At 46.6% G+C, this 19,852-nt stretch overlaps 1 protein-coding gene across 1 annotated transcript in view; it reads right to left on the bottom strand.

Annotated features, from left to right (window-relative positions):
• Positions 1–1,248: 1,248 nt before the first annotated feature.
• Positions 1,249–19,852, bottom strand: part of FHIT (fragile histidine triad diadenosine triphosphatase) — a 1,533,474-nt gene continuing 1,514,870 nt past the window's right edge. Inside the window, exon 9 of the mRNA XM_040246531.1 lies at positions 1,249–1,556. The gene's annotated coding sequence lies outside the window, so the exon portion shown is untranslated. The remainder of the gene's footprint in view (positions 1,557–19,852) is intronic.

Consider the following 19,852-nt stretch of genomic DNA (forward strand, 5'->3'; position numbering starts at 1 on the left):
CCTCGTTGGCATTTTATCTTCTGAACCCATCCTGTTCCAACCGCAGGGCTTTCCCCTTTCAGCTAGGCTTGGGCACCAGGAGGCTTCCAGGTCTCAAGAAGTCACTGCCAACAATGAATAATTCAGGCTTTGGCGAGGACATTCAAGGAGATTGGAAACAGGATGCATTTCTGTCATGCTCAGTCTGCTGGCTTATACTGTGTCAGAAACAGTCAAAGCAGTGGGTTGGATGGTGGACCCCTAAAAGCCATGTCCATGTCACGCCCCTGGAAACTGTAAACATCACCTTATTTAGAAAAGAAGGCTTTGCAGATGAAATGGAGGTAAGGATGTTACGATCTTAAGGGCATCATTCTGGATTATCCGGGTGGGCTCTGAGTCCAATATCAAGTGTCCTTATAAGAGAGGCACACAGCGGAGACACACAGAGAACAACAGGGGGGGTGTGAAGAGAGAGGTGAGAAGGGAGTGAGGCTGAGGAACTCTGAGGCTGCCAGCAGAACCTCTGGAGAGAGACTCCCAGAGCCTCCGGCGGGAGCCCAGCCTGGCAGGACTGTGGACGTCTGGCCTCCGCAACAGGATGGGACCCACTTCTGTTGCTCTAAGCTGCCTGGTTTGGGGTGAATTTGTCACAGCAGTCAGAGGAAACACACACACCATGTTGGGGATGGCGTCGCGGTCAGAGCAGTCTGTCAGCCAAAGCTTCTCAAGGAGGCTTTTTGTGAAGAAAAATCCTGCCTTTGGTTCCTTGTAGCAGTGCTACTGGTATGTTTTATTTTCCTCTATAAACTCTAATCCCCTGTTTTATTAATCTGCCCGAGGAAAGAAAGGGCCTGCTTCTGTCGTCCTCCCTTGAAGAAATTGACTGTCATGGGCAAGGGGCGTGCTTCCTAAACCAACATTAGGAACCTTTCCATTCTTTTCCTTATGTCCCCCCTACTCCAGCGCCCAGACCAAGGTGTCTGATCCGCATGTACCATATCGATCAGTGTCCTGAAGCTGATTTTGCCACCTTAAGCCCTGTCAGATCTCTCTCTCAGCACCCAAGGCGAGAAGAGAATATAACCGAGGGAAGGGTGTACATTCCTTCTCCTATTATCTTACTTACCTCCGCAGAAACTCTCTAAATCTTCTCTCAGCCTTAGCAGACCTTTGGTTTACAGGAAGCACGGCAGGTCTGAGTGATCAATATGCTCATTTGTGAGGTCCCCAAACGTCAGATTTTTCAGTTAGCCAACACCCAAGATAAATATTTTAACTAGCATTTTTATTTCCCATCCAGGCCAAGGGACAAGTTAGAAAAGTTCTATTCTAAGTACGTAGCTGAGAAAGTGTGGAAGGGCAAGTGAGTGCCGTGGTTTTGAAGGCAGCCTGTCAGTCATGGTGATTGAAACATAACCCCGTTGGCTTCCACAAGCATAATAAAATGCTTTGCAAAAGGCTGTCGAATTGTAGGATGTAATAAAGTTTGCTTAGCTGCATTTCCAAGGCCCAGGGCCCTGAAGCATGAGGCCCATTTCCTTATGCCTGGGGATTTGTTCCTCTTCCTTCCGTGCCTGGAAATGACAGGACATAAAACCAGACATTTAGTGAGAACAAATAGCATTTTTAAAATCATGGCAATAAACACAAGGTAAGTTTGCTCACTGCCGCTCTCTCAGATGGCCCTTAACATGCTACTTGGAGCCACACAGATGCAGGTATATGACGGGGTGTGGGCGGACTCCAGCCCTGCTAATGCCGTGCTCCCTGGATCCCCCTCTGCTCCACGCTTTCTGTCCACAGCCCAGGCCCCAGGGGTCAGCTGCACAGTCTCTTAATTTGCTTTCTGGACACAAGTCTTACACAGCAAATGAACTAAATTCAGACCTTAACTTAGGTAAGAAGAGACTCCCAAGCGGAGCCTTTATCACAAGCTTCACTAGGAAGCTTGTTAAAAACACAGATTTCCCCAGTCTGTCCTCCACATTCTGAATTAGCAGGTGCGGAGAGAGGGCCAAGAATCTGTGCTTGTTAACAAGTTCTCCATATGAGTCCAAGGCACCTGCCCCTGGACTGGGGAATTCTTGAGCTCGTACGTCTGTAGTGTGTGGAATCAGCTTTGCTGCAAGGCAAGTTAACAGAAGGATTTAGGCTGGGCCTAAGGCAAATGAGTAATACTTATAAAGAAGGAAAGTTGGAGGAAGCCCTCTCATCTTATTCCTAGATCACAGAAATGCCTTTTACAGCTCTGACACCTCTTCACCCCAGAGGAGAACTTGTCAGAGCCTCAGCTTCTGGGCCTTAGTTACTGCAATTAGTAACATGGGTGTTACTTGGAGGGACTGACGCTGAAGCTGAAACTCCAATACTTTGGCCACCTGATGCGAAGAGCTGACTCATCTGAAAAGACCCTGATGCTGGGAGAGACTCAGGGCAGGAGGAGAAGGGGACGACAGAGGGTGAGATGGTTGGATGGCATCACCGACTCAATGGACATGAGTTTGAGGGAACTCTGGGAGTTGGTGATGGACAGGGAGGCCTGGCGTGCTGCAGTCCACGGGGTCGCAAAGAGTCAGACACGACTGAATGACTGAGCGACTGAACTGAACATGGGTGTGGTCCAGAGTCAGACTAGCTGGGACTGCTTGCTTGAAGGAGGCTGGAAAGGGCAGACCATTCCAGGAAACAGAAAGTTAGGGAAGAAAGAGGAGAATTTTACAGCCTAGATTCCATAGTTTGAGGGAGGCGGAAAGAAAGGGCTCTTAGGACATGTAGAGGCAGCCACCACAGATGTGATAGATGAAGAGATGTTGAGAAACATTTTGCAGAAGTACAAAGAGACTTCCCCTTTGGGGTTTCCAGAGACCTGAGTGAAGATTTACGGAGCCTTCCGTTTCCTGTTTGCTATTTATGGCTTTGAGTGCCACACGTGGGAGGCCTAGGTGCAAAGGCCCGGCTGCCCCCCAGCTCCAGCGTGTACTTCAAGGATATGCTCAATACAGGCCCATTCAACCCACCGGAAAGGACACACCGGCGCCCACTTCAGCCTCATGGAGTGGGTTGTTAGTGGGTCCAGCAAGTTCGTAAGAGGGGCAGAGAGCAAAGGGCAGGCAGGGCATGCCTTTGGAATTACATCCGTTCCCTCCTGGGATCCAGAACGCAGCACAATCACTTCCGCTCCGGCCTTCATGTTTTAGCTCAGGGTACACTCACCGCCTCCCCAAGTCCTGATGTCTGTGAGCGAGGCGGGTACCCATCCATTTGCACCCTTCCTGACCCCGCAGAAGGGGGCCTGTCTCCCTGTTGTCTGCCCATCTCGCCAGGACACACTGGTCATCTCCCGGTCATTCATCATCACCCTGGTCCTTGAACAATGACTGACTTAGAGTCAGAGGCACCTGTGCAGGCCTGGAAATGGATGTGCCCTTTCTCTTCCTCCACCTCGCCTGTCCAGGGCAGATTTGTGTCCTAGAAGTTTCCCTCGGTTTTATTTTTGGTCTCTTGAACACCGCGGCCCCGTGTTACTTCCTTCGCCCGCCCTTTCCAGCACCAGCCCTGTGATTGCTGCCTGTCCCTGGACGGCAGCGTCGGTTCCCGAGCAGGCTTCCTGTCCGACCACTTCCGATGCCTCCTGCAACATATCGTGCGCACAGACGCGGCGTTCACGCCGTCCGCCTGGCCGCCTGAGGCTCTGAATTCAGCAGCTCCGTGTCTCCTCCTCGTCCGGAAGCTCGTGGGGCACAGAGAGCTCTTCTCATGCCAGAGACAGCGAGTGAGCAGGCTGAACGTTGAGACGTGGGGCGTGTCATTTCCTGGCTGTGCGTCTCCAGGCGGCACGACGCGTGCGTGGTGGGGTAATGGGGAGGAATGAGGGGGAACACACCTAGGTGCTCAGGGCAGTGCTGGCACGTCGGGTGGACCCGCCGCTGTGAGCCTCGGTTGTCCTCACCGTTGTGCATGCTCTGGACGAGCGGCCGGTCAGGGCGACCAGGCAGCAAGCAGGGAGCCGGGAAACGTCAAAGCAAGTGGAAGTCAGCGCTCAGATACGCAGGGAGTCAGCCTCATTGTCGAAGAGGGTGCGTGCGGGCGCCATCCTCTGGTCGGACCTCACACATCAGCGCCCTTTGTGTCTCCACTTCCCTTTGATCTCACCTTTAGACGGTGATGTTTTCAGTGTTTATATGGGCATATCAACAAATGTGTATACTGAAGCGCGTGAGGGAGGTTCTTGGGAGAGTGCAGACAGGTGAATAATGAGATCCTGAGAGTGCTCCCGGCTCCTTTGGGGAACCACCACACCCGGAGGAGGTAGTTGCCAGGTGAGCAGTCCAGAAAACGGGGGCTTCTGGAGTTCCGAGAACAGGAGCCCAGAATGTCTGAAGTTTGACTGATCTCCCCCTGAACACATGGCTTTCAAATATTTCTGTGCTTCTAAGAAGCACAGGGCAGATGAGCTGAGACTGTCCCCTCCCCGACAAGGAGGAGGAAGCGGTGACATCACTAAGGTCAGAGCAGGGCTTGGTTTTGCAAAACAGGGAATCAAGGCAGAAGGGAGGCCCCGTGGCCCTGGATGGTAAAAGAGATCTTTGGGGAGGGGACCTTTGAACTAGGAAGGGAAGTAAACTAGTCTGATGGAGAAAATCTAAATAAATGTATATGTATGTAATTTATTTCTTTATTTTTGGCTTTGCTGGGTCTTCTTGCTGCAAGGGCTTTTCTTTGCTCGCGGTGTGTGGGCTTCCTGTTGCTGTGGCTTCTCCTGCTGTGAAGCAGCGGCTTTGAACACAGGCCCAGTAGCTGGGGTGCATGGGCTTAGTCGCTACAGGGCATGTGAGATCTTCCCAGAAAAGCGACTGAAGCCACGTCTTCTGCATCGGCAGGCAGATTCTTCACTGAGCCACCAGGGAAGCCCTCAGTTAGGTTTTGAGTAAGACCTGCTGTCGGAGAAGGCGATGGCACCCCACTCCAGTCCTCTTGCCTGGAGAATCCCATGGACGGAGGAGCCTGGTGGGCTGCAGTCCATAGGGTCGCCAAGAGTCAGACACGACTGAATGACTTCACTTTCCCTTTTCACTTTCATGCATTGGAGAAGGAAATGGCAACCCACTCCAGTGTTCTTGCCTGGAGAATCCCAGGGACAGGGGAGCCTGGTGGGCTTCTGTCTGTGGGGTCGCACAGAGTCAGACACGACTGAAGCGACCTAGCAGCAGCAGCAGCAGCAAGACCTGCTGTGGGCTCTTCACCCATCCCTCCCTGAAAGCTTCAGGAGAGTCTCTAGAATCCACCTGCAGTTTGTTGTCATGACTGAGTGAGTACAGGGTGAGTGCAGGGGGTCAAGGGATCCCAGCTGGGGGTCTGAATGAATCACTCCTGACTTCCCTTAATATGTGGGAGTCACCAGGCTCCATAAAGTCTCTCTTCACACACACACACAAAGGGCAGAATCCTTTGTTTTAAACAGATCCAACCTCTGTGTGTGTGTGTTCAAGTCAACCTAGTCTTGCTGTGTCAGTAAAGGAGGCTCCTCCCTCTTGACCCCATCCCTCCTGCATCCTAGAGGGCCAAGGGAGATGGGCCTTCTGCTTTGAAACTAAGAGAACAGGTCACTAGCTCTCTTTCTAAAGAGGAACCTGGATGGGAGCTGCCCCCAGGTGACCTAACTGGTTGTCTTGGTTCGTTGTTCAATCACTGAGTTGTGTCCTACTCTTTGTGACCCCATGAACTGCAGCAAGGCAGGCTTCCCTGTCCTTCACCATCTCCTGGAGCTTGCTCAAACTCATGTGCATTGAGTCGGTGATGCCACCCAACCATCTCATCCTCTGTCATCCCCTTCTCCTGCCTTCAGTCTTTCCCAGCATCAGGGTCTTTTCCAGTGAGGTGGCTCTTCACATCAGGTGGCCAAAGTATTGAACTTTCAGCTTCAGTCCTTCCAATGAATATTCAGGGTTGATCTCCTTTAGGATTGACCAGTTTGATCTCTGTGCTATCCAAGAGAGTCTCAAGAGTCTTCTCCAGCACCACAGTTTGAAACCATCAGTTCTTCGGTGCTCAGCCTTCTTTATGGTCCAACCCTTACATCCATACATGAGTACTGGAAAAACCATGGTGATTTAGGTTTAGTTGCTAAGTCATGTCCTACTCTTGCGATCCCATAAACTGTAGCCTGCCAGGCTCCTTTGTCCATGGGATTCTCCAGGCGAGAATACTGGAGTGGGTTGCCATTTTGGCTTTGACTATATGGACCTTTTTAGGCAAGATGATGTCTCTGGTTTTTAATATGCAGTGTAAGTTTGTCATAGCTTTTCTTCCAAGGAGCAAGAGTCTTTTAATTTCATTCTAACTGGGTGAACTATGAAGGGAACATTTGGGACCATAAAAATGCAATCCGCTGTCATCTTTCTTTAGGATACTGTTTCTCACCTGTGCTACTCTGTGAGAATGCCCTGGGGCATTCACAGAGGTCTAAACACTGCCAGGCCTCCCCTCCACCCTCAGAGACTCTGATCTAACCGTCTAGAGTGTGGCCTAGTTCTCTGGCAGGGAATTACTGGGCATGAAGCCTTCAGGCCAGTTCCAAAGTGTGCTCCCAATAGAATGCTCTGAAAGCCCCAAAGCAATGTAGGTACTGGAGACAGGTTTCAGGAGGCTTTTGTGGCAAATATTCAGCCTCTACTCTGGTTGTCTGTCCTCTGCTTTCTTAGCAAAGCCACATGTGCAGGGCAAGTACTGTCCATTAAAAGTAATGCCTCTTGCCTCAAAGAATGAATGAATGAACTTGTTTTCCTTCCTACCCAAAGCTGACACAGAAATGGTTTTAAAACAAAGACAAATATTGTATATTAACACCTGTGTGTGGAATCTAGAAAAATAGTCCTGATGAAACTAATTGCAGGGCAGCAATGGAGATGCAGACATAGAGGATAGACTTGCAGACACAGTGTGGGAAGGAGAGACTGGGCTGAATGGAGAGAGAAGTATGGAAATATACCTTACTCTATGTAACACAGATCGCCAGTGGGAATGTTGCTCTGTGATACAGGGAGCTCTGTGACTCCCTAGAGGGGTGGGATGGGGTGGGAAATGGGAGGGAGGTTTAAAAGGGAGGGGACATATATACCTGTGGCGGATTCATGTTGATGTATGGCAGAAACCAGCACAAACTGTAAAGCAAATATCTTGCCATCAACAACAACAACAACAACAAAATATCTATACTCACGCACAAAACAAAGCCATGAGAAGCTCACATAAAATTCCTCTGTAACAGTTCTCTGTTGTAAAAGTAACCCTTGGTTTGTAGCAGGCCTGTGTAGAGGGCAGACAGGCGTGGACAGTCATTCCACTCATACTGAAAACAAGGGGAGCAACTTTCTAAGGGCAGGCACCCCTGACCCCTGCTTCTCAGATTTTTTCTTAATAAACGTGGTCTGAGAAATTGGACCACGAGAGCCGCTGGTGGCAATCTCTTACAGCGTGTAGGTGAAGAAGAAGCTGGGGGAGAAGGGGCAAGGATCAGACAGCAGCTCTGATTAGTAACCGAGGTGATGCAATTGTCCTTCTGCCTGGAGGCAGGAAGGGGCTACTCCACGCAAGTGCAGGCGCCGGAAACCCAGTGATGTGGGGACGGACTCGAGAGAGCAGGGCAATTCCAGCACATTTTCTCACTCAAAATTGTCTCTCTGCGGATTAATAACAGCTTCCTACTTCTAGAGGGTGTTAAGGAACTTCCCTTTAAACAGGGTGCGGGGAGGTCTGTTTCCGGAAGGGGGTACAGAAAGCAGCCTGGGCGCCACATGGCCAGCCCCCTCAGGAGGGGAGGCGCAGACCTCTCTCTGCCCTGCGGCGAGGCCAGGCCACCCCCGGGCTGAGTGGCCACAGGTCCAGCGTCGTCACTTTGCTCTCTGAAGGGATAAGTCAAACCCCAAGGACAGTGAATATGCAGGAAACATGGTGCCAGCGCTGGAGGGTGTGTGACTGTGCAGCCCCGCAGGGCTGGTCACCGCTCTGATCCCATGCTGCCGTGGCAAATGAGACTACACCCACTTCCAGGCTGGGTGAACCTCCCCCCCCCCGCCCCCAGGCAACTCTTGCTACTCCCTGGGCAAGTTCTCATGTCCCACGTGAAGGTAGTAAGGCTTTTCTCTCCCCTCTTTGGTCCATAGACATCACCTCCTTGTATCTGTGCCTTGAAAAGGCTCTCCCTAAAAGGCTTTCTCATCCAGACAGAGTTTATGAAGAACCAGCTTCTTTATTTGTCTCTAAATCTGCAGCTTGATATTACCTTTCCCCAAGACTCAAGTCGAAATGAAAAAGGATTACTTTATATTTACTTCCATCTTTCATGAAAGAAACTAATTTTGAGAAAGAAAGTCCCTACAATGTGAAACACATTCCCTCTCTTCAAACCCTCTGAGGGGCAGAGGCGAAGCTAGGAGGCCTGCGTGCTGTTTCATTTACTCTGTCTGGCAGGGACTGCTTCTTATCGTGCTTTTGAGGGTCACCTTCCTTCAGCACTCTCCTCCACTCTAGTTGTGCGCTCCTGTTAGAAGAGAATTTTCAAGCCGAGCATGGAGCAGGACACCTTGGGTAATGAATGGCTCTGAGGGTTTGCTGAGTGTGTTATTTAATTAGTGGCTCTTGCGTCTGGAGTGTCTACGACTCCATAGTTGAATAAAAGGTGTATTTGCTGATGGATTACAGACAAACACTCAAGAATTGTCACAGTGAGAATCTGTCGGGGTTCAGCACATTTAACAGACTAATGGGGTTATTTTTTTTTTTTCCTTTCCACACTTTAAAAGGTACTGAGGTTGATAGAACTCTGTTCCCTTTGCCTTGTGTGTGAGCTGAGCTTACAATCTAAAAAAAAAAAAAAAATCCTTAGGCGAATGGATAAAAGTCTATAACCTGAAGCAGAACCTCTCACCAAAAACAGAGATGACGTGTTTAATGTTGTATTGCTGAGAAACTGATGGTCAAATAGGTTATGGTTTACCTGTACTCATAAAGAACTGAATTGCATGCAAGTTGTATATGGCACCCAAAGAGCAAGGGTTCCAAACCCTTGAAGAAGACACCACTGCAGGGTGTAGGGAACAGAGGCCGTTGCCCACTACCCTGCGTCTCCTGAGGGTCTGGTGCTGAGAGAAGAATGCAGATGATGAAAAGATAAAGGTAACGCAGCCCGGACAGAGGCGCCGGCCGCCCACGCGGGGGCATCTGTGTGTCTGTTCAGACGGACTGTAAATACAAAGGGTCGAGTTGTAATCCTGTGTGCACCCGGGCAGCTGATATCCGATCTCCAGGCCACGGTCTCTTCCTTTGTAAAACAACAGGTTGAATTATATGTTCTTTAATGTCCCTTCCAGCCCAAAGATGCAGTCTCTGATTTTTCTCAGTAGAGAGAAGGGACATTTCTGCGCCTCTGCTAGAGCTGATGGCTCACTTTGGGGATGTGGGGGCCATTTAGTCCAGGACAAGTCCCCCTGAGGGTGGGAGGGCATAGGCAGGGCCCCTACACGAGGGCTAGAAGGCTCAGCTCTACTCCAGAGCTCAGCGGGATGGGCCAGGGGACGAGGCCTCGGCCTGGGGCCTGTCTCCCCCGCTCTGTCCCTCCCACTGCAGACCTCGCCACCCTGGCAGACAGTGGGGACAGAGGCTCAGGAGGCTCAACTAGAGCGAGGTGAGGGGCCCCAAGGCTGCTCTTTCCTGGGTGGGAGGGAAACCCGTCCATCCAGGGTGTCAGTTGGCCAGCTGCTGTGCTCAGGGGTGTGCAGGCCTACGTGTGGAAAACTACTTTCATCTTCCCATAAGTCCCACGGGGTGGATATCAGAGCCCCAGTTTACAGCTGGAACGAGGCCACACAGTAAGTGGGACTGGACCCAGACCCGCCTAACTGCAGAGATCAGCCCCTTCTCAACACTGCAGCGTCCAACGTGGTGGCAGCCAGCGGGCACACATGGGTAACGAGCCCTGACAGACGTGGCTCGTCCGAATGGAGGCTGGGGAAACAGTAAGGTATCTACTGGCCTCCAAAGACTGACTGTAAACAAAGAACATAAAACACCACATTTGTTTTATACTTATATAATTTTTATATTATGAATTTTTATATTATTAAGATAGTGAAATGATAATATTTGGACATATGGGGTAAATGTATTAACACTAATTTGTCCTTAATCTCGGAGAAGGAAATGGCAACCCACTCCAGTATTCTTGCCTAGAGAATCCTGTGGATGGAGGAGCCTGATGGGCTGCTGTCCATAGGGTCACACAGAGTCGGACACGACTGAAGCGACTTAGCATGCATGCATGCACTGGAGAAGGAAATGGCAACCCACTCCAGTATTCTTGCCTGGAGAATCCCAGGGACAGCAGAGCCTGGTGGGCTGCCATCTACGGGGTCACACAGGGTCGGACACGACTGAAGCGACTTAGCAGCAGCAGCAGCAGTCCTTAATCTGGCTTCTGGAAAATGTCAAAGGACATGTGTAGCTCACATTCTCATCCTGTTGGTCAGCACGGCTGTGGGACAGTAGCCCAGGGCCCGGGCTCTGGAAACATGGGGAAGCTGGTCAGGGGGCAAGGGGAGCCCTGGGAATGTCTACAGAGTTGATTTAGTATTTAAGCACCTGGGCTCTGCACTCAAGTTAGGCCTCTGACTTATTAGATGTGTTTTCTTTATCAAATTACTTTGCCCCTCTGGGCCTCAGTTCCATCGTCTACAAAACAGGAAAATAGCATCTATGTCACAGAATTGTTATAAGGACCAAAGATGATACAGGTGAAGCGCTTAGCCTAGTACCTGGCCCGGAGAAAGGTCGAGAACTACAGAACCATTGTCACTCATTCATTCCCTCAGTGTTTCTGAGCACCCATGAGATGGCAGGGGCTGTTCTAAATGCCAAAGACAATGGCCTGTCCTCAGACACTTGCTTGCTAGTGGAAGATACAGACAAACAAATGAGTCTATAATATGATGACAGGTGACGCTGGGCACTATGAAGAAAAATGAGGCAAGTTTAAGGAGGAAACGGGGCTCTACTTGAGATTGGGCACTTGAGGAAGGCCCTTCTGAGTGGGTGGACATTTGAGCTGAAAACTGAATGGAAGAAGGAAAGAAAAGAATTCCAGGCATGGGGGCCAAAAAATGCCAGGGCCCTGAGGTGGGAGCTTCTGTGATATAACCTCACAAGAGCAAGGAAGCAGGGAAGATGGAAGCAAGAGCATGGGGGAGAGTTGGGGCCATGAGACTGGATTTTATCCTCAGTCACTGGCTATGGCCTATACGGCCCACTGTGATTAGGCCTGGCTGGCTTTACAAAGTATGGGGAAGGGACATGATCTGATGGCCCATGAAAAGGATTGCAATCTTAACAGATTTACTATTTTAATATGTTCATTATTTTTTTATGACCTTGGGTGAGTTTGAGGGTATGTGGTTGTAGTTTTAGTCGCTAAGTCATGTCTGATTCTTTTGTGTCCCCATGGGCCACCATCCACCAGGCTCCTCTGTCCATGGGATTTCCCAGGCAAGAATACTGGAGTGAGTTGTCATTTCCTTCTCCAGGGGATCTTCCTGGCTCAGGCTACATTGGCAGGTGGATTCTTTACCGCTGAGCCACCCTGATTGAGGGTATAGATGTGCATTTCAAGAGTCACGGTCCACAGTTAAGATAGTCTATATAAAGAAGGTATATTTTTAACTGCAGTATCATGAAACCTCACTGATAATGAGAGGAGTTCTTAGGCTTTACTGAAAATAATTTTCTGTTAAACTCTTATACTACTTTTCATTTCCATTAAGTATCATTCTTTTGAAAGATTAAAGAAATAAAAATTAACCACAAACAATATCTTCAAACTTAAAAAAGAAAAAAAAAAAAACCAACTGGTCAACTGCCCCAATAGATAAAAGATCCTCAAAAAGAGAGTAATAAAGCAAACCCTTGATAGGGGTGTCACAGACAAATGCTGATACACTTCACTACACATATTCCTTGTTCAAATTGATAACTCTGGAATCTGCAGGAGTCACAGAGAGATAAGAGAAGGGGCAGAGTTCTGAGAGGATCCCTGAGCGGCCCAGACTGGCATTCTGTCTCTTAGAATGGCTCCCCTTTCCCATAGCTCTCCGTGACTCTGGCTTATCATTTCTAATTAAAAAAATGACTCTTGCAATATCATGGGCTTTCATTTCTCCAAAACAATACCACCCCATCAGCTTGCAGCTCAGAATGTCCACAGTTCTATACTATTTTTTTTGGAGCCTCACTGGAATATGGTATGGAGCGCTAGCAGAGGAAAACTGCTAAGAACATCTAATTACATTCTAAGTCATTTTTTTGGCCTGTCTTAAAGGAATGAAAATGATCTGCCGGTTTTTATAGCCCTTCTTGACCTAAAGATATCTGCTGGCGGAAAGAGAATCCTCAACTGGGCTCTTTTAATGCTTTAATTATTACGTGATCTATCATCTTATGCACTGACTTGCACACTTGGAAAAATCTCTTAAAGATGCATTAAAATTGATTGGCTAATCCTAGACCATGGGGGTGGCTCTTGGAGGGCATGTAATTGTCTGTGGGCATGGGAGGTGAGATAGGATCGACACCAAGTCAACTACATCACGGTGGGATAAGGGAGGGAAATGGGTTTGGCCCCAGGTAGGGTTGACACCGCACTGGTGACTTGCTCAGAGTGCAGTCACATGCACTCTCAGTTGCTGCCAGAATTCCTCTCCTCAGTTTATCTTTTGGCTCCCTTTCCTCTGGAGGCTTCTCCTGCATTGCTTTTCCAAATGAGGAGCAAGATGACTGCCAGAAGCCTGAAGTCTAGTCCATGTCACCCCTGAGTCCACACCCCACATGGTAGAGAAGCTACCTTGGCTAACTGGTCAAGCAGAGCACCTACAGCTGTGCTTTCTGGATGAGATTAGCAGTACCGAGCCCCATGTCTGCTACACCTGTCCTATTTTCTGCTTGACCCTCTCAACAGTTTTCTAAATGCTTTGAAATCCAAGGGCTAATTACAGACCCTTTGTGAAAACCCTCTCTCTCTAAAGAAAACTCGAAACTGAAGGTCTTGAATGGAGCCCTTGGGAGTCCTCACTGATCCCAAGAATACAGCATGCCGTGCATTATGGTCCAGGGTTGAGTAACGGTGATCCACTCTCTTCATCAAATGCAGCTGTATCTTCCGGGCAAATATTCAGCCCATAATTGTTGTTGCTAAGGGAACCAGGGCAGCACTGTCTCTTTGGCAGGATGGTTGTGATAAGTGGATAAAGTGACCTACACAAAGCCCCCAGCACAGAAATCACCGAATACCGGTACTTTTCCTGAAGTTAGTGAGGAAGCAAGAGTACGCTATATGCATCTCGGCTTCATCGTACAACTCTTGCGTTTAGTTAGCTTGAGTTTACGCAGGGGAGGACATGTCTATACAGAGAACCACCAATTTTAGTGTAAAGGTAAGTGTGGGCTCCAGAGTCAGATGGTCTGGGTGGCCCTCCCTCTCCATGTATAACCTGGCAGTCCTGGGAAAAGTCCCAGAGCAACCTTAAGCTTCAGTTTCTACATCTGAACACTGGGACCTTACTAGAGGATGGCTGTGGGATTTCACTGAGATAAAAACCTGTGAAGAGCTTCGTATAACTTGCCCATAATGAGATCGCCATAAGTGGTATTCTCAAGGATCATGAACAATGAAGCATGGTCTGTGCTGGTTTTTCCTGCTCAGCTCCTGAAATGGTGATTTTCTAGGCCAGTGTGGTCCCTTCAAGTCTGGGAGGGTGGCCAAGAGGAGAATGGACTCAGACGCAGTAATGTAACTGAATGTAGGGTCTGGCTGCTCGCTGCTCAAAAGCCAATAAAGAGGCCAGATTGGTGGAAAGGAAACTTTGCTTTATTTTAGAGGCTGGCAACCTGGGGGCGGGCTCCTATCCAAAGACTGACTTCCTGCCCCCCGCAACCCCCAATGACAACCAGTGGACAAGAGCTTTACAGACAGAGGGAGGGGGCTACATGCAGAAACAGCACAGTTCGCTCTGGCAGCCATGTTGCCGATGGTCGTCGGTGGTCTGATCAGTGTCATCTCGATTGCCTTAAGTACAGTTAATCTTCAGTTCCAGGGTCAGTTTGTTTCCATTTCCTTGAGGCCAGTTCTTGAAATTGTGGCAGCTTATGTCATGGCTACAGTCCGGTCATCGTGTAGTTAACTTCTTCTACCTGGTGGGGGTTTCAATATCTATAAGACAGCTCACAGAATTTTATCTATAGCACTGGAAGAACTAAAGGCTCCTGACTTTGTTTACAGACTAAACTTGTTTTGACCTGTTTGACTGTTTTCCTTTGTTTTGGCATTTTTGCATTTCTCTGATTAAACTTATTCTTTGGCTAAAGTTTTCTTCACAGACAAAAGGCAGGCTGAGGATATGGGGTTGAAGGGGGCAGGGTGGAGCATATGACCCTGCTCTGTTTCAGCAGCAAAGTGTCTGTGAAGATTATATGCGATAACTGTTCTTTTCTGTTTAAACTTATTCTGGAATAACTGAATATCCGGCCAGCAGTTAGACCACACATTAGTCAATCTCTTCCTGCCTTTTCTTTTCTCCTTAACTCAAAATTTTTCATGTATCTGATTTATATATAGCCCTTTTTTTTTTATCATTGAAATATGGCCTTCCGTGGTGACTCAGATGGTAAAGAATCCACCTGCAATGCAGGAGACTTGGGTTCAATCCCTGAGTTGGGAAGATCCCTGGAGAAGGGAATGGCAGTCCACTCCAGTATTCTTGTCTGGAGAATCCCATGGACAGAGGAGCCTGTTGGGCTGTAGTCTGTGGGGTCCCAAAGAGTCAGACACGACTGAACGACTAAAAATAACTGTAAAATATAACATATGCAGAAAAGTGTTTATATACACACACACACATATACATATACACTATATATACATATATATATATATAGCTTATAGAATGAATATAAAGCAAATGTGTTTCGCCACCACCGTGACAAGGAATAGAACACTGCCAGCCCTTCCACCCTCCCAGCCCACACTCCTCTTCTGAATCACAGGCTCCTTCTTGCCTCCTCCACAAAGATAACCACTGGGCTGACTTTTATAGTGATGGAGTCTTTGCTTTCCTTTATAATTTTACTCCGTAAATGAATGTATCACTAAACACTGTGATTTAGTTTTGCCTGTTTGTGAACTTGATTCGAACACAATCACGCAGTATGTGTTCTTTGTGTTTCTGTTGTTCTACATTCTTGCAGACACTTGATATTGTCAGTCATTTAAAATTTTGGCTATTGTGGGTATACAGTGGTATTTCATTGTGTTTAAACTATGCTTCCCTGATGACTAAAGATTACTGGCCAGTCCAAGACCAATTTTCTACAAAGTGCATGTTCAAATAGTTTTGTAGTTTCCACTGGGCTGTTGACTTTCTCTAAGTGGCTTATACATTTTTTTTCTTTTTCTTTAAAAATACTGTCTTGTGGATACTGGCCTTTCATTGTTCATAATGTGGCAAATACCTTCTCCCACTCTGTATCTTGCATTTCTCACTCTTACTCTGTCTCAATGGTGTTTTTGATAAAACAAAATTAATTTGAATGTCGTTTATCCATCTTTTTTATAATAATGCTTTTGTATTCTATTTAAAAAGTCTTTTCCTATAGCATGACCATGATAATATTTTCCTACATTCCCTTCTAAAGTTGCACTTCAGACTTTGAACTATAATCCACCTGGAATTGACTTTTGTATATGGTATGAAGTGGGATGTAGTTTCATGAGTTTTCTACATGGATATCCAAATTTTCCAGAATAATTTATTGGAAAGATTTTCCTTTCCCCATAGTTCTTGGATGTCATTTTTATCTTATATCAAGCGTTTGTATATGCCTGGATCTGTTTCTGGGCTTTCTGTCTTGTTTCATCAGTCTGTCTGTCCTTTTTCCAGCATCATGCCCTCTTAGCTTTTGTAGCCCTGTAACAAGTCAGGATCTTTTAGAGTAAACCCTCCTGTGCTTCTTTTTTTTTTTTTTTTTTAATAGTCTCAGGCTACATTTCGATAAGCATTTTAGAATTAACTTTTAAACTTTTACAAAAAAAGAAAAAAAAAACCTATTACCACCAACAAAAATTATAGGAATTTTGGTGTAACATTGAATTTATAGGTAAATCTGAGAAGACTTGAGTCTTTATAAAAGTGAGTCACTCTTATCTCCATTTATTTAATTCCTCAGTAATGATTCTTAGTAACATTTTATGGTTTTCTACCTAGAAACTTGCATAAATTTTCTTATTTTTTGGTATTTGATTTCTGATGATAATATAAGCCAACTTTAATCCTTTTCGTATTCTGTGTGGCTGTTATGGATTGTGTCCTTCCAAAATTCACACATTGAAGCTCTAACTCCCAATGTAATAGGACACATGGCCTTTAGGAGGTAATCGGGTGTAGATGAGGTAGAGGCCCCATGATGGGATTTGTGTACTTTTAAGAAGAGTGAAATTGAAATTCACTCTCTTCCTCACATGAGGACACATTGAGCAGGTGGCCGGCTGCAGACCAGGAGGAGGGCTCTTGCCAGAACCCAGATGTACTGTCACCCTTATCTTAGTCTTCCAGCCTCCAGCACTGTAAGGAATAATTATGCTTTATTTAAGCTACCCAGTCTATGGCATTTTGTTATGGCAGGCTGAGCTACAACAGTAGCTGAGAAATTCAGAACTTAATAGAGGCCTTGCTAAGCTTTCTGGTTAATTTTAATCATCTCTCAGGACTTTCTTTGGAACATTCTGCATGTATCATTTTGTCTATGAGTAACAGCAGCCTTGTCTAACTGAATGAAACCAAGCCATGCCATGTGGGGCCACCCAAGACAGGCAGGTCATGGTGGAGAGGTCTGACAGAATGTGGTCCACTGGAGAAGGGAATGGCAAGCTACTTCAGTATTCTTGCCTTGAGAACCCCATGAACGGTATGAAAAGGCAAAATGATAGGATACTAAAAGAGGAACTCCCCAGGTCATTAGGTGCCCAATATGCTACTGGAGATCAGTGGAGAAATAACTCCAGAAAGAATGAAGGGATGGAGCCAAAGCAAAAGCAATACCCAGCTGTGGCTGGGACTGGTGATAGAAGCAAGATCCGATGCTGTAAAGAGCAATATTGCATAGGAACCTGGAATGTCAGGTCAATGAATCAAGGCAAATTGGAAGTGGTCAAACAAGAGATGGCAAGAGTGAACGTTGACATTCTAGGAATCAGCAAACTAAAATGGACTGGAATGGGTGAATTTAACTCAGATGACCATTATATCTACTACTGTGGGCAGGAATCCCTCAGAAGAAATGGAGTAGCCATCATGGTCAATAAAAGAGTCTGAAATGCAGTACTTGGATGCAATCTCAAAAATGACAGAATGATCTCTGTTCGTCTCCAAGGCAAACCATTCAATATCACAGTTATCCAAGTCTATGCCCCAACCAGTAACGCTGAAGAAACTGAAGTTGAACGGTTTTAAGAAGACCTACAAGACCTTTTAGAACTAACACCCAAAAAAGATGTCCTTTTCATTATAGGGGACTGGAATGCAAAAGTAGGAAGTCAGGAAACACCTGGAGTAACAGGCAAATTTGGCCTTGGAATGCGGAATGAAGCAGGACAAAGACTAATAGAGTTTTGCCAAGAAAATGCACTGCTCATAGCAAACACCCTCTTCCAACAACACAAGAGAAGACTCTACACATGGACATCACCAGATGGTCAACACCAAAATCAGATTGATTATATTCTTTGCAGCCAAAGATGGAGAAGCTCTATACAGTCAACAAAAACAAGACCAGGAGCTGACTGTGGCTCAGATCATCAACTCCTTATTACCAAATTCAGACTCGAATTGAAGAAAATAGGGAAAACCACTAGACCATTCAGGTATGACCTAAATCAAATCCCTTATGATTATACAGTGGAAGTGAGAAATAGATTTAAGGGTCTAGATCTGATAGATAGACTGCCTGATGAACTATGGAATGAGGTTCATGACACTGTACAGGAGACAGGGATCAAGACCATCCCCATGGAAAAGAAATGCAAAAAAGGAAAATGGCTGTCTGGGGAGGCCTTACAAATAGCTGTGAAAAGAAGAGAAGTGAAAAGCAAAGGAGAAAAGGAAAGATATAAGCATCTGAATGCAGAGTTCCAAAGAATAGCAAGAAGAGATAAGAAAGCCTTCTTCAGTGATCAGTGCAAAGAAATAGAGGAAAAGAACAGAATGGGAAAGACTAGAGATCTCTTCAAGAAAATTAGAGATACCGAGGGAACATTTCATGCAAAGATGGACTTGATAAAAGACAGAAATTGTATGGACCTAACAGAAGCAGAAGATATTAAGAAGAGGTGGCAAGAATACACAGAAGAACTGTACAAAAAAGATCTTCACGACCTGGATAATCATGATGATGTGATCACTAATCTAGAGCCAGACATCTTGGAATGTGAAGTCAAGTGGGCCTTAGAAAGCATCACTACAAACAAAGCTAGTGGAGGTGATGGAATTCCAGTTGAGCTGTTTCAATCCTGAAAGATGATGCTGTGAAAGTGCTGCACTCAATATGCCAGCACATTTGGAAAACTCAGCAGTGGCCATAGGACTGGAAAAGGTCAGTTTTCATTCCAATCCCAAAGAAAGGCAATGCCAAACAATGCTCAAACTACCACACAATTGCACTCATCTCACATGCTAGTAAAGTAATGCTCAAAATTCTCCAAGCCAAGTTTCAGCAATACGTGAACTGTGAACTTCCTGATGTTCAAGCTGGTTTTAGAAAAGGCAGAGGAACCAGAGATCAAATTGCCAACATCCGCTGGATCATCGAAAAAGCAAGAGAGTTCCAGAAAAACATCTATTTCTGCTTTATTGACTATGTCAAAGCCTTTGACTGTGTGGATCACAATAAACTGTGGAAAATTCTTAAAGAGATGGGAATACCAGACCACCTAACCTGCCTCTTGAGAAATCTGTAGGCAGGTCAGGAAGCACCAGTTAGAAATGGACAGGGAACAACAGACTGGTTCCAAATAGGAAAAGGAGTACGTCAAGGCTGTATATTGTCACCCTGCTTATTTAACTTCTATGCAGAGTACATCATGAGAAACGCTGGACTGGAAGAAACACAAGCTGGAATCAAGATTGCTGGGAGAAATATCAATAAGCTCAGATATGCAGATGACACCACCCTTATGCAGAAAGTGAAGAGGAGCTAAAACGCCTCTTGATGAAAGTGAAAGAGGAGAGTGAAAAAGTTGGCTTAAAGCTCAACATTCAGAAAACGAAGATCATGCCTCCGGTCCCATCACTTCATGGGAAATAGATGGGGAAACAGTGGAAACAGTGGCAGACTTTATTTTTGGGGGCTCCAAAATCACTGCAGATGGTGATTTCAGCCATGAAATTAAAAGACACTTATTCCTTGGAAGAAAGGTTATGACCAACCTAGACAGTATATTCAAAAGCAGAGACATTACTTTGCTGACTAAGGTCCGTCTAGTCAAGGCTATGGTTTTTCCTGTGGTCATGTATGGGTGTGAGAGTTGGACTGTGAAGAAGGCTGAGTGCTGAAGAATTGATGCTTTTGAACTGTGGTGTTGGAGAAGACTCTTGAGAGTGCCTTGGACTGCAAGGAGATTCAACCAGTCCATTCTGAAGGAGATCAGCCCTGGGATTTCTTTGGAAGGAATGATGCTAAAGCTGAAGCTCCAGTACTTTGGCCACCTCATGCGAAGAGTTGATTCATTGGAAAAGACTCTGATGCTGGGAGGGATTGGGGGTAGGAGTAGAAGGGGACG

This window comes from Oryx dammah, unplaced genomic scaffold (assembly GCF_014754425.2).
Source record: "Oryx dammah isolate SB20612 unplaced genomic scaffold, SCBI_Odam_1.1 HiC_scaffold_9, whole genome shotgun sequence".
NCBI classification, from domain to species: domain Eukaryota; kingdom Metazoa; phylum Chordata; class Mammalia; order Artiodactyla; family Bovidae; genus Oryx; species Oryx dammah.